This window comes from Caretta caretta, chromosome 18, assembly GCF_965140235.1.
Source record: "Caretta caretta isolate rCarCar2 chromosome 18, rCarCar1.hap1, whole genome shotgun sequence".
Lineage (NCBI taxonomy): Eukaryota > Metazoa > Chordata > Testudines > Cheloniidae > Caretta > Caretta caretta.
The window spans coordinates 7,487,485-7,501,734 of NC_134223.1; positions in this window are offsets into that span (position 1 = coordinate 7,487,485).

The following is a 14,250-nucleotide window of genomic DNA, read 5'->3' on the forward strand; positions in this document are numbered from 1 at the left end:
GTGTTGGGTGTGAACCCCACACCATTGAGCAAAGGGTTAACAGGAGTCTGAGCTCAGTTAGGCCACCTGGCCACATCTGGTGGGTGTGTCAGGCTTGGTTCATCATCAGACTCAGCTGGGAAGAAGCTGGGTCTTCTTCATGAAGGAAGGAAGTGAAAGCTACAGGGGAAGGACCCAGGACAGAGAGGGTTGGTGTCCCCTTGCTCTGGGATTGAAACCCCAAGGAAGCTGTAGGAGCTAGCCCCGATAGTAGGCCTGGGGAACGGAGCATGGCTCCAGGGCAGCAGTCCTGAGGATCGGTGTTCCACACCAGAAGCTGCGGAGAGCCTGGTAGGATTAGGAGCTCAAGCCATCATAGGTGGAGGTTACTTTAGCTGTCTTTGGTTTGGCTGGGGCGCAGAGGGGTTGAGTTCTGTAAGGGGAAGCGTAGGAGTCTGCTGCTCTCAGAGAAGAGTAGGACTGCCAGTATGGAGGAAGGTGCTGTGTTGATAACTGGAGTTGGGTGGGACACTGTGGGAGACACCAATACCCTGGAAGCAGTGAGACTTTAATGTGACCTGGCTGGAGGGTCAAGTTATGAGAAGAACTAGGTCATGTTAGGGCTGACGCAACTGTTGGTGGGGGTGCCAGGTGTGGAAAGCCTACCCAGCCATGAGGAGGCATGTTGGCCGGTGAGTCACACTTCTGCACCCAGCCATAAAAATGGATATTCCTGTTCGCTGAGCTGAAATGAAACGAGAGAGGAAGTTCTCGGCAGGTAGAATGTAATTACCCAGGTAGGAATTTGGCTTGATGAGTAAGTGCCATGGGGTCTGTAATGCCCACAAGCAGTCAAGCCCTTGGTGATAGCCCAGCTAAAGGATGGCAGCTCCCACAGCACAGTGCCCCCTAATGCCACACCTAAGAGAGGCAACTTCAGAGTGACTTCCAAAAAGACTGGGTGATCAAATATTCTCCCTACCTCTTGGGCATTTAAACCTGCACTTCCCCCTGAATGAGGAGTCCTGAGATGAGGATTACCCAGCCCCCTTGGTCAGCATCTTCAAACGTGACTAGCCAGTCTGGGTGCCCAGCTCAGGTGCCTTAAAAGAACCTGATTTGCAGAAAATGCCTAGCCCCCACCCTCCGCAAATCAGGTCCTTTAGGAGGTGCTTCAGCCTGGCCCATAAAATCTCTGGTCACTTTTGAAAATGTAAGCCTGTATGTCTATATCTGGCCTTCCCCACAACTGTCTCCCTTTCAGACCTGCCTCAATGTTAAGACCCACTGCCATGCACTTAAAGGGGCAAAGGCTTGTATAGCCCATGTCTGATAGCCTGGCAATCTGATTTCTTGTACATTCCATGGTACCATTGATTTAAGCTTGTTCTTCTTCCCCCTGGACACAGGACAGCTGGACACAGCTGGCTTGTTAGCCCAAGGGGAGATCTTTGCTTTTGCCCAAGCTTTGAGTTTCCAGTTACTGTGAAAAGGTAAAGTATGAGTGGCATTAACCGGGCAACTCTCTCTCGCTTCCCTGGGGAGGGTGGCAGAAAGCAGTAACGTCATGCTAGATGGGACATAATAAGAAGTGTCCCCATGCAAACAGGTTCCCTTTATAAAGGACGAATGGACATGGCTTGGCTGTGGATGCCACACCAGCAGTGCTTGGCTTTTTTTTTTCTTTTCTGAGCGACTCGCGATGTTTTGAAGTGCCAAATGAAAAAAAAACCCCTTTGGCAGATACCTCCAGATCACGTCTCTGGGCGGGGAAGGCAGGAATGCAATATCCTGCTTAACTGTATCTTAAGACAGCAGATAGGAGTGTTTTTTAAATGATATACATTCGTCCTAAATTGCTTTTGAATGGCTGCCTAGCGATGGAGTTGGAGAGCGCTGATCCATTACGGGGCAAATCGCTTTCCTCTCAATCTAGCGAAACAAAGGGAAATGCGCCCATGTTCTGACAATACCACTCCGCTGCCACTCTTCCCTTCAGCTGCTTCCTGGCCGGAACTTCTTTCAGAACTCACCCGATATCCTCCAGCCTCGCACTTAACAATCCCCCCTTCATTAGCTCCTGAAGTGCCGCTTTGAGCAGCTTCGCTGGTAGGAAACGGCACTCAAAGAGCGTAATTCTCCTGAGCAGGCTTCTTTAGATGGGGAACAACAGGCCATTACCTCTAAGGTGTTCAGGCAGACTGAGCTTCTCTTCCCTTCACAGCCATAATGGGACTGGAGTGTAGAAAATAGTTCCTCGCCCGCCCGGCTTTGCTACATGGGCTCTGCGCCCCTTTGAATGCCGACAGCTCTGCGTTCTCCTCCAAAAGCTGGATTTTGGGGATTCATCGGGATCCTTCCCGTTCCATGGAGTTCTTCCAGACGGGCACCATTCTGCGGGGATGGTGGTATATAGGTTAAGTGGGCTCTTGAAAGACTGGGATGATTTAATTGGGGATGGGTCCTGCTTTTGAGCAGGGGGTTGGACTAGATGACCTCCTGAGGTCCCTTCCAACGCTGATATTCTATGATTCTATTCCTCTACACGTAATGTCAGTGCTCGTGCATCTATAGAGGCTACACACGGCCATCTTGATGCACCTCAGGTCTGATCTATAGCACTTCCTGCTATTCCAGCCTGGCTCCCCCAGCGGCTCTGCTGATGCCCCTCACACCTGCCCAGCAGCACTGTCCCAGGCAGGTGGACTAACTTTGCCAGGTGCCCACCATGTTATTGAACAAAGGGAGCCTGAAAGGGGCTGTTTTTTTATCGGCATGCAGCTGGCGATCACTTAACACTTGCAAGCGGCAGTAGGTATTTACACCCCTGTTCTGTGTAAGGATTTCACAGGAGGTAACCAGACAGCTGCCTCTGGAATTGATACATCAGCATGAGTTATGGAACTCCATCACCTGCGGCAGCTTGATGATATGTTAGACAATGGGTATGTTCACCCCCGGCTATCAGAGGCGTGAATTACACTGGAAAATTGACAGGTTTCAGAGGAACAGCCGTGTTAGTCTGTATTCGCAAAAAGAAAAGGAGTACTTGTGGCACCTTAGAGACTAACCAATTTATTTGAGCATGAGCTTTCGTGAGCTACAGCTCACTTCATCAGATGTTTACCGTGGAAACTGCAGCAGACTTTATATACACACAGAAATCATGAAACAATACCTCCTCCCACCCCACTGTCCTGCTGGTAATAGCTTATCTAAAGTGATCAACAGGTGGGCCATTTCCAGCACAAATCCAGGTTTTCTCACCCTCCACCCCCCCACACAAATTCACTCTCCTGCTGGTGCTAGCCCATCCAAAGTGACAACTCTTTACATAATCAAGTCGGGCTATTTCCTGCATAGATCAAGGTTTTCTCACATCCCCCCCACCCCCATACACACACAAACTCACTCTCCTGCTGGTAATAGCTCATCTAAACTGACCACTCTCCAGGTTTAAATCCAAGTTAAACCAGAACATCTGGGGGGGGGGGGTAGGAAAAAACAAGAGGAAACAGGCTACCTTGCATAATGACTTAGCCACTCCCAGTCTCTATTTAAGCCTAAATTAATAGTATCCAATTTGCAAATGAATTCCAATTCAGCAGTTTCTCGCTGGAGTCTGGATTTGAAGTTTTTTTGTTTTAAGATAGCGACGTTCATGTCTGTGATTGCGTGACCAGAGAGATTGAAGTGTTCTCCGACTGGTTTATGAATGTTATAATTCTTGACATCTGATTTGTGTCCATTTATTCTTTTACGTAGAGACTGTCCAGTTTGACCAATGTACATGGCAGAGGGGCATTGCTGGCACATGATGGCATATATCACATTGGTGGATGTGCAGGTGAACGAGCCTCTGATAGTGTGGCTGATGTTATTAGGCCCTGTGATGGTGTCCCCTGAATAGATATGTGGGCACAATTGGCAACGGGCTTTGTTGCAAGGATAAGTTCCTGGGTTAGTGGTTCTGTTGTGTGGTATGTGGTTGTTGGTGAGTATTTGCTTCAGGTTGCGGGGCTGCCATGTACATTGGTCAAACTGGACAGTCTCTACATAAAAGAATAAGTGGACACAAATCAGATGTCAAGAATTATAACATTCATAAACCAGTCGGAGAACACTTCAATCTCTCTGGTCACGCAATCACAGACATGAAGGTCGCTATCTTAAAACAAAAAAACTTCAAATCCAGACTCCAGCGAGAAACTGCTGAATTGGAATTCATTTGCAAATTGGATACTATTAATTTAGGCTTAAATAGAGACTGGGAGTGGCTAAGTCATTATGCAAGGTAGCCTGTTTCCTCTTGTTTTTTCCTACCCCCCCCCCCCAGATGTTCTGGTTTAACTTGGATTTAAACCTGGAGAGTGGTCAGTTTAGATGAGCTATTACCAGCAGGAGAGTGAATTTGTGTGTGGGGGGGTGGAGGGTGAGAAAACCTGAATTTGTGCTGGAAATGGCCCACCTGTTGATCACTTTAGATAAGCTATTACCAGCAGGACAGTGAGGTGGGAGGAGGTATTGTTTCATGATTTCTGTGTGTATATAAAGTCTGCTGCAGTTTCCACGGTAAACATCTGATGAAGTGAGCTGTAGCTCACGAAAGCTCATGCTCAAATAAATTGGTTAGTCTCTAAGGTGCCACAAGTACTCCTTTTCTTTTTACTGGAAAATTGAGAGACGCTGGGGAAGGGGTGTCCCTGCTCCCCACCATAACTCTCTGCAAGAAGTGCCCTATGCCTTTTAATCAGCACAGGTGGTCTCAGTTTTACATCTCCTCTAAAAGGCAGTGCTCCCTACGTCACTGACACAGTCCTGTATCAAAGGACAGCTTCCTGCCACCACTCCCTGCTGTTCGTTAGGGGGGGGTCTCCTAGCCACACCCAACCCTTGTGAATTCCAACCTGCCCCAGTGGCAAAGTGCAGATTCCCAAAATTAGGGGAAAGTTCATCTTGGAGGTTTCACTCTGATCCGTTACAGAGCTAGAGCCCAGCTGTGAAATTAGGAACTGGATCTGGGTTTGGAGTCCGGCCTCCCCATATGAACCTTGGGAGATGTGACTTGCGCACTGAGTCTTCCTCCCTCTTGCCAGCAATAAAGGCTGCAGCCCTGCATGCTGCTTCTGAAGACCTAACCTTGTTTTACTCCATTTTCTTCCTTCCTTTTGGGTGTTGTTGATGCATGAACAGTTTTGTGCATCTCGATTCCAGATTAGTAATGGTGGCCAACTGAGCAGAGAGCCGATATTGATCCTCTTTGTGCATCTTAAATTTCACACGCCACCTTCCGCAGCTTGAAATGCTCAGAGGGGTGGGGAGGGATATCAGGAACTCAAACCGGTGAGGACACCGTGTGACAGATATTCCAATCCTGTGCGATAGCTTTGGGGCCCGTACTGTATTAAGTGTGTGAATGGTTTATGTTCCAAGGCGGGCCAGGGACTGTATGCAACTCCTAGGGGGAAGGTTACCACAACTCCTACAGGAACCAAGACCAGTGTGTGTGTGTGGGGGGGTAATTAAGGTGAAACACCCAGTGGTAAACATTTCCTGAGAGGTACCCCCCACTCCCGGTGAAGGGTGGTGAAAATTGGGTTTTCCAGAGACCAGCCAATGAGGAAAAGGCTTTTGATATGAAAAGGCCGGGTTTAAGCTGCCTCGGGCCTTCTTTCCGATCCAGCCAACAGACAGGACCTTCTGCCCATAGGGGATCCCCAATCCTTGCAGAAGGGTTGGGAAACTTTGACTTCCTGGGCACCATGAGACTGATGGGTGACTCCTGGTATGTTTAGTAAAAAGAAAAGGAGTACTTGTGGCACCTTAGAGACTAACCAATTTATTTGAGCATGAGCTTTCGTGAGCCACAGCTCACTTCATCAGATGGTTAGTCTCTAAGGTGCCACAAGTACTCCTTTTCTTTTTGCGAATACAGACTAACACGGCTGTTCCTCTGAAACCTGTCGGTATGTTTAGTGTGTGTGATTAAATCTGATTATTGTGATGGGTTTTTTCTGCAGTGCCTTTACCTTAAGAATAAAGGGACTTGCTTAGTAAAAGGTCTGTGGTGACTTGCAACTGCTGGCACTTAGCCTGCAGAGAGAAAGCAATATACAGGTGCTGGTCATTGGGCAGACTGGCTTCCTGGGGTGTCAGGCAGGGAGCTGTGCAGCCTTAAAACTCCCCATCAGAAGGGAGTGGGACAAGGGTCTGTTTCCCAGAGATGGGTGATGGCTGGAGACCTGAGACCTGACTGGGCACTGCTGGACTGGATACAGGGGCACTTACCCTGAAACTGACACATGGAAACTGACACGTGCTACCTCTCCTTGTTAGCCACATCCGGAACAGGCTGCAGAACACATAGTGATGCTCTTGTTCAGACATAGGCTCGAATGACCAGCTCTGGGTATCACACTCTGCTGAAGTACTGGGCGGGGAGCAGAGGAGATTGGATCTTGAGCTTTCATTTAAAGCCAGCTTTCCCTGTAGCACCCTCTGGACAGTTATTACTAAGCGTTGGCATTGAGGTAGTGCCTAGTAGCCGTAGCCATGGACCAGACCTCCGTTGTGCTAGGTGCTGTCCAAACAGAACACAATGATGGTCCCTACCCCTGGGAGCCGACAGTCTAAGTAGTTAGCAGCAGGAATATGTCTTAGACTCTCTTTTGTCCTTTAAAATTTTGTCCCCTCCCTTCGAAATCCAGTGTCGGCTTTCAGGAGCAGTGACCAAGTTACCTGCCTGAAGCCATTAACACTGGTCACAGTCCAGGGTGGAAGCTGCTGCATTATGCGAGCAGGAAGGTATTCGAATTCAGCGGCGTGGGAATCATTTATTGGCCTTCCTCCGTGCCCCCTCTTGTGCCTCACCTATAATCACAGCATGCTCTCGCTGTCTGCTCCGTTCTCGGGTGTATATTTAACTTTGAAAAATCAAGGAGCAAGAAAACTGGGAGGGGGGAAAAAAAAGGAAAACAGGGAATGTTGCAAAGAGGCTGCGTTGGCCAGAGCCCTGCCCTTGCTATGCAGAGCCAATGCGGGGAGGGAGCAGCGTACTACCCCTGCCGTGGTGCAGCAGGGAGGCGGGGATGCCTGGTGGAGTGCTCCTTCCTGATCCTCTAAAAGGGACCTTACCGTGGCACCACCTACATGTGAATGGGCTAGGAGGTTAGAGGGCTGCCTGGTAACCAGGTCCCCTTGGATCTGGGGTGCACTGGGGGTGGGGGTAGTAGCTAGTCCCCTGACCTCTCGTGGAGGTGCCAGGCTGGAATCCCAATCTTGCATTGCATGGGAGGGATTGCCCATGAGCCTCTGTGCAGCCCTTTCTTCTCACTTCCCGCAAACAAAATAGTCTGTGGGCTCCTTGGTTAGGTGGGTTGGCTAGAAGCTTCCTGTGTGTTCTGAGAAGCCCTCAGGTGCTGGCTAGGCTGCTCTGCCGGCCAGGGGTCCCTCCTGGGAGAGAGTCAAGAGAGACACCCTCTAACGCCCAACTCCCATTCTTAAGAGACCCGTCGCATGCATCCCCTATAAAAGGGAAAGACAGGCCCTAAATCAAATCTACAGCACTGAAGTGTGTAGCCGGAGCTGGATCCTGCATTTCTGTAATGAGCAGAACCAAAACCTCAGATCCAAACAGTCCTGCACCTGGACTGGGTCAGAATCGGAACTTTGCGAAAATTTGCTGTGTTTGGATTTAGCTTCTTCTGATCCCCATACAATAGGTTCAAGCCAAACAGGGCCGGTTCTAGGGTCCCATTTCTGGGGGGCAAGTGGATATTTTGGGGGCCCCTGGATGTCACTATGTAAACCTTCCAGGAGTCCAGGGGCTAGTTAGACTCCTGGAAAATCTTGGATTTAAAGTTTAAAAAAGTAAAATTTGGTGACTGTGTCAGTGTTTTGTTATTGTCATTTTCACTGCTTAACGTTGGATAACTTTGTACGTATTTTGGTCTTTCTCACTTTGGGACCCCTTGAAGATTGAATTTTTTGAGGGGAGGAATGTCCCCTTTGGCCCCCCAGTAGTGCCGGGCCTGGAGCCAAACCCACAGAGCCAAGTCTGCTAAGGTCCAGCCAGCACAAGCTGTTCTGAAACAAACTTTTTTTTGTGTGGGTGGGTGGAAAATCTTCATTTTTCTGAAATTTTCAAATTGCTTTGACAAAAAGAACCAAGAAATGAAAGATTTTCATTTGTTCTATTTTTGTTCCTCCCACTTTTCAGAGTCATAATAAAAAAAAGGGGGAGGGGGCAAAGAAAAAGAATGGCTTCAAAACCTGATTCCCCACCCCCACCCCAATGTTGGAGTTTATTGGTTTTTTTTAAAAAGGGCTATTTTTGAAATTTTTTGTGAAGGATTTCCAGAAAGTGGTACTTTTCTTCCAGAAAGTGTTTGTGAAATTTAGCTACTACTGCCTAGTCAGCTCAAGGGTACCTTTTCATTTCTCGCCTGGACAATATCTCGCCAGCTGAGTTCAGGGGTTAAGTGCTGTTGCTGTGGGTATCATAAAGAACTCACCCATTGCTGTGTCCAAGTATGTCTCCCTTCTCCACCCTCTTTGCAGTACGCTGGCCACTGGTCTCGCACACGGGAGCTGGGAAGAGGAACCCTCCAGTGTGGCGACCTTAAGAGAACTCAGGTCTCAAAAGCTGGAGGAGATACCTGGTGTCATAGAGTGACTGGTGCAGATTCTGGGCATCTGGCCATGAAATGACATCTTCTCAGGTGTCTTGGAGACTTATTCACTCCTTCCAAGCAGAGACGTGCCCCCATGCAGCCCAACTTGTTCAGTCCAAGGGAGCTAGGACATGTGCTTGTAGGCAGTGGATGGAAAAGGGTCACCTTTGGGAGTGATGGGACGGACGGTTGTTTACCGGGGAGCAGTGATAGGGTGGGGTCATTCACAAAGAGGTTGCCATGTTCACCATTGAGATAGTCACGACCGAGGGCTTCATTTTGGATGGTGTCTTAACCCCACCTTCCACTCTGGATCCACACTTCTTTTTTCCCCCCAATTACGGTTGGGTATTTATCAGCTCACCCTCACATCACACAAGTCCCCCTAAGATCACGTATGGGGGACTGCTGGCGTTGCTGCCACCCCCGTGTGGCACTTGGAGCAGACACCAATTTCCACAGCTGTCAGCCAGGCATTCAGATGTGCTTACTTAAAGCAAGAAGATAAAAGTGCAATGAAGAGGAGGTGCCCAGCGGGGCAAGCTGAGAGCCAGTGGCCCCACGCCTGGTGTGCTCGGCTCGGAGCGAAGCTTCCATTTATAAAAAGCTTTATCAATATTTCAGAAAAATATTAATAAATGCAGCTGGGAGCATTAATAACTTATCATAATGCACATCGGAAAGTGCAGTGGTGATACATTTTTAACAGATGATTCTAAAACAAGCCAGCATCCAACGCCCATTAAGTAACACAGAGCGCTATTGATCCACAGTGATATATGCTGTATTTAAACAATGCACTTAGGCCTCATGCAGAGAGAACTGAATGCTCTCCTTGGGAGCAAGGCAGTTTGAAGCCATGCTGAAGAGGCCCGATCTGGCAGACTCTCACTCAGGCGAGTACTCCTCGGGATATCAGCAGGCTCGTCGTGTCATAGGGTTTTACAGGATTGGGCTCAAAAGCCGTAGAATCAATGAAAGAGCTTCCCCGGAGCTGGAATGTCCTCGCCAGCGATTGAACTCTGGACCTTCAGTGCTAAGGTCATGACTCATCACAGCTTATTGTAAAGGACTTAGGGTCCGATTTTTTTAAGGTGTCAGGCACCCTGCGATGCAGATAGGAATCTAGTGGAATTTTCAAGTGTCTCAGCACCTCGCTAACTCAAACGGATTTCAATGGGAGCTAGACACCACGGTGCTTTTAAAAATTGCATTAGGCACCTGTCTGCATCTTTAGGTACCCAAGTCCTTCTAGCTGGCCTCTGTAGCAGAGTCCAGATAAGGGATAGAAGGAGACCCTGGAACAATGGGCTACACAGGCATCGAAAGTGTTTTCTGGGGGGTGAGACTTTTAGGGATGCTATGGGGATGCTATGCTAGCGTCTTCTCCTTGAATAGGTGGTCCTGCTGAAATTGACATGCTTCGCAAAATCAGCTCAATTTCACCCACATTTCGTTTAGGAAGAAAACTGGACAAAAAAAAGTCCAAACATCTCATTTGGACACTTTCCCGAACATCCGGTTTTGATAGTTCCATTCTGAAACTTTTTTTTTTTTAATTTTATTTTTGCCCCTTGCATCGTAGCAGATATTGTCCGAGCAACACGAACCTTTTAAAAAGTCAAAATTGGCAGGTTTCCATTTTGTCCCAAGGAAACAGTTCAGTTGACCCCAAAGCAGTTTTTCTTCAGAAGTTTTCTGGGCAGAGATTTTCAAAGTTTTCCATTTTTGTTCCAGCTGGGAATCAAGTCACAGTTGGGAACGCTGTGGGGAATGGAATTTCCGTCCTCTGCCCAGCTCTGCGTATTATTTGTATTATGGGAGTGCCTGCAAGGTCCAGCCAAAGGCTGGCTTCCGTTGCACTAGGTACTGTATATGTGTATAAGAAGAGAGAATCTGTGCCCATATTAGGAGTAAGGCCCTACAGCTGCTCCTGTTCTGTCGCCTGATAGCCAAGTGAGACAGCCTGATGACCTGCCCTGCCTGATTGGCTAACAAAGGCAGCAGACCACTTCTTAAGCCCAGCAGCAATAGGTTGCTGGCTGCTCAGTGCATGTACCCATGGATTCTCTGCCTCCCTGCGTTTGCTTCACTCCAAGCCCTGCTCCAGCCTAGATCCTGCTCTGTACCTGGCCTTGCTCCTGCCTCAGAACCAGCTTCTGCCTTCCCTGACTCCAGGTAATCCCGTTCTGCCCCTTGGCTCCCATTCCTGGCTCTGACTCCTCCTCTGACCACTAGGCCAGACCAAATCTAGTTCTGACCCTTGGCTCCCATTCCTGGCTCTGACTCCTCCTCTGACCACTAGGCCAGACCAAATCTAGTTCTGACCCTTGGCTCCCATTCCTGGCTCTGACTCCTCCTCTGACCACTAAGCCAGACCACCTATGGCCCAGTCTTACAGGCCCCCTTCCTCCCACCCCCGCACATTCAGACCCTTCATTCATACTGTCTCCCACTCCAGCAATATTCCCAGTGAAGGCAACCAGTTATGTGCGGTTTACACCAGTGCAACTGAGAGCACGTTTTGGCCCAGCGTTGCGATATAAATCAACGGCTGCTGCTGTAAGAGGCTGGCTAAAAGCAACTGCCACCATGTTCCCTGTGCATCTCCCAATGGGAAATGTGCACCTTGATTTATCATGTATTTGTTCTCTGTTCCACAAGACATATTGCACTAGTCTGTCAGAGGTATGTGACAAAGACTCCTCAGCTACTGTCGATCGATGTAGTGCCTTTGAAATCAATAGAGCGAGGCTGATTTACACCAGGTGTGGCTCTGGCCCATAATATATAAAACAATTGACCAAGTTTTGCAATATTTTACATGGAATTTACATGCTGTCCAATTGGCTTGAAATACAGGCGGGCACAGCATGACAGGTAGGTAGGGCTGTTATGTAGAACTGGGGATCCACCACATGCCACGAATCCCTCTGCCTGCAGTCAAGGGGCCCTCTCTCATTTAGGCAGTCAAGGCACCAGAGTAGATTTACAGAGGGGCTTGCGTGGTCACAGAGGAAAAGGGGGTGGGCCGGTCTCAGCGTTTCCACAGTCTACCCTCATGGGGGCGGGATGGAGGTCGGGGCGGCTGCTATGCACTTATTGATATATGCTGAACAGCGAAGTAAGCTGTAGCTCACGAAAGCTCATGCTCAAATAAATTGGTTAGTCTCTAAGGTGCCACAAGTACTCCTTTTCTTTCAGCCTTATGACTGTATCCCATGAGTGTCCCCACAGATAGGAATGTCCGTCCTGCCTGTCATTTCGCTACTGGTAATTGCCTAGGCGTGGTGCTCCCCAGGCCCCCACTCCTCTGCCCTCCCCTCCCTGCTCTGCCCTCATGCCGCACTTTCACAAACCAGTGTCAATCAGGAGCCGCTCCGCTGAACGGTGTGAGAACAATTCAGGATTGCTGCCTGTCTCCCGGCTTCGCTTTCTTTTCTCCACATCTCTATTTTCTCTGTCCTCTCTCTCTCTCTTCACCTTCTTTCCCTGTCTCCCCTCCCCTCTGGTCTGAAGCTGGGGCTGGAGGACACCCTGCATCACCTGGCTCTCCATCACCAGGCAGGGCCATTTACACTGATGCAAAGTTGCCAGAGCAGCCTGCTTTACAGTGGAACGAAAGGATCTCACACCTGCCTGGCACAGCAGTGAGTGAACCCCGAGCAGTGGGGATCTGGCCCCACATGAGACGCATGTGCAATGCAGCTGAGTCGTTAAACCAGCAGCCTAGAGCGCGGGTGCTCAGCCAGGTGCTTGCAGCCTCCGGGGGACTGTGGACGGGTGCCAGGGGGTGCACGACCACCCAGCCTTTGCAAATTGGGGGGAAGTCCTGGCTAGACCCCAGCTAAATGGGAATGGTGGGGAAGGGTCCCCTGTAAGGAAAAGACCCGGGAATGACAAGGGTTGAGAACACTGGTCTCGATGGCGTGTATGTTAAGGAACTGGAATCCCCAATCGTTCACCATCGGCACTCTCTCTCCCCCCTGGGGGAGGGGTCTCCCCTTTGGCCCCTGTCAGGTTAAGAGGTACAGCATGACCTTCTGTCCTTTCTCTCCTTCTGTCCCTGCCTCCCCCTCCCTCTGCTGTCTCCTTGGCAGAGAAGGAGGATCTAATGCCCAGGGAAAGCTCTCACAAAGATGCCCGATCGTCCCCCTGCATTCTTACTGGGGCGTGTTCTCCACCGGTGGAACTGTTTCGGGCCAGATGCTCCCTCACGCAACTGGAATGGGGTACAGAGGCCCGTAGTGTGAATGAGAAGTCAGACCTTAGTGTTCCAATTCACTATTGCCTTCTTCTCATGTGCACCAGTGTAAATTCAGTGCGGGTAGCCTCCTGATTCAATGGATGCCAAGGGGGCACGGTCCACCCACAGCAGCACTCTCCGCCACCACACCACGCCCCTAATCCCTGCCCCACGAGGAAGGCAGCCTCCGGGTGGGGGCGGGGAGGGGGCGGGAGAGTGAGCCCACCCCCTGCTCACCCCGCAGTGGCGGCTCCTGTGCTATGGGGCTGGGCCTGGCTCCCCACTCTGGGGGTTGCAGCCTGGCGCACGGAGTCACGGTGCCGCTCACTCAAATTCGGCCCAGCCACCCTTCATGACGAAGGGGCGGCCAGACCAAACCTGAGCTAGGGGCCCTGTGCAATGCACCCAGTGCACGCGGGGTAATCTGGGCCTGATTTCTGTACGTGGTCATTGCACTCATGGACCTCTGTGAAAGCCACCACGATTCAGCGCAAAGCGGGGGGCAAATGGGAACAGGAATAGTTTGCATTCACTTTCCACCTGCAGAAATGACTGTGTAACCCACTGGTGAGTGTGTTACAGGTCTGCCTCGTGGAGGCTAAAAGTATCAAGCCACAGTTCTTTAGCTCGAGCTATAGCATCTTTTGCTCTTTGCTCTGGAAGTCCCTGGTTCAATCCCCCATTTGTCAGTCAGAATTGCTCATGGGGCTGGATGCTCACTGACACAAAGGTACTGCTTTACCCCACTCCTTAGACCTCATTAGGGCTCCTTTACACAGCTAGGCTGGTGTACAGAGACCTTGGTGTAGCTGAGAACCAGATGCAAGGTGCAGAGCGACTGTAGATTGGGCTCATGAGCTAAGATCCCTGTAAGCTGCATGGCCATGCAGCAGCCTATTTCGTGCCACCGAGGTGCTCAGCGAACCCGCCCGGCTGGGACATGTCGTAGCTAGGGGAGGGGCGCCCCAACCCCAACCCAGCCCCAGATCTGCCGCGGCCGGGGGAGAGGCGGCCCGAACCCAGTCCCGGCCCGCAGCTGAGGTGCCCCTCCCCCGGCCCCAAGTCAACCCCGGACTTGCCCGTTACCAAGGGAAGGGTGCCCCTCCCCCAGCCCGAACCCAGCCCCGGCCCAGGCCGGCTGGGGGAGGGGCGCCTATTCCCGGGGCTGCCACAGCAGGGAGAGGCGCCTCTCCCCCAGCCCAGGTGCTGCTGTGGGGAGAGAGAGCTGGGGGGAAATCATCTCTCCCCGCCATAGACCCGGAGCACCCTCCTGCACCCAGAGCCCAGACCTCCAGCCAGAGCCCTTGCTCCCCCCCAACCCTCTTCTCCAGCCCTGAGCCCCTCATCCCCAGC